Source organism: Zalophus californianus, chromosome 7, assembly GCF_009762305.2.
Source record: "Zalophus californianus isolate mZalCal1 chromosome 7, mZalCal1.pri.v2, whole genome shotgun sequence".
NCBI classification, from domain to species: Eukaryota; Metazoa; Chordata; class Mammalia; order Carnivora; family Otariidae; genus Zalophus; species Zalophus californianus.
In genome coordinates this window covers 30298884-30299898 of record NC_045601.1, presented here as the reverse complement: position 1 = coordinate 30299898, position 1015 = coordinate 30298884, and the positions used below count along the sequence as shown (strand labels likewise).

The window sequence follows — 1015 nt, the reverse complement described above, 5'->3', positions numbered from 1 at the left end:
AATACAAAAAAGTATCTGTACTGGGGGTTCCTCACTTAAAGAAAACCTAAAAGGAAACCTAGTCTAATAAAAAAATAATATAGATACAGGGTGATTGGTCATTCACCCTACAAGTTTTTACCATGAAATAAGAATGCCCCAAATGTCAAAAAAAATGACTTGACTTTAAAAATCCCTTTGAGCATAATGTTTGACTAAAGTAAAGGACATCTGTTTCATGTATGCATGTATCTATTTAATTTTTAAAAATTAGATAAACTGGTGCTCGCTTTGGCAGTACATATACTAACATTGGAATGATACAAAGAAGATTAGCATGGCCCCTGCGGAAGGATGACAGGCAAATTCGTGAAGTGTTCCAGATTTGTAACCCTCATGGGGTCCAGAGCTGTCACCTGAAAAAAAAAAAAAAAAAAAGCTTCACTCAGTTGGCTCCCCAAGCTGAAGAAGGACCTGGTAGCACCCAGGGCAAGAGGGGTGTGTTGGAAGCTAACAGGGGTGCTGCAGACACCCCAGAGGCTCACACTGGAAACAGCCAGGTCCCTTTCCGTGCCCCCACTGCACCTGCATCAGGGGCCTGTGATTACGTGGTCCTCTGCACAAAAAGAAAGAACAAAACAAACAAAATTAGATAAGCTGTTGTTTTGGCTTCCTCAGTAACCTGTTCTGTAGAGCTCATCTTCATCACGTTTTTCCCCTAACTGCAGGCCTACACACTCCTAACCCCATTACTTTGTTGTGGATCAGTGCAGATTTTTCCCCTTTACCCCAAGCAAAATTCCAGGCTTATCTTTGCATTACCATCATCTGATCAAAGTGTTCAGCTAAACACAGGAACAGATGGACCTTCTACTCTAGGTCCCCCCCTTCAGTCCCACAGAAAAATGGCAGAAACTTTGAAGTTAGAGCTTTTTCATTAAGATCACCCAATTCTAAAGAGGGCCTGATACCACACAGATCCCTAAAAATGGAAAGGAAGAAGTCTGAAGATGTGCTCTTCCTTGCGACAGAGAAA

General features: G+C 41.9%; 1 non-coding gene across 1 annotated transcript; it reads left to right on the top strand.

The window, feature by feature from the left end:
* The first annotated feature begins 261 nt into the window (after positions 1-261).
* Positions 262-368, top strand: LOC113928111. The gene has a single exon (XR_003521794.1). It is a non-coding gene; the product is annotated as a U6 spliceosomal RNA (small nuclear RNA).
* The last annotated feature ends 647 nt before the right edge of the window (positions 369-1015 follow it).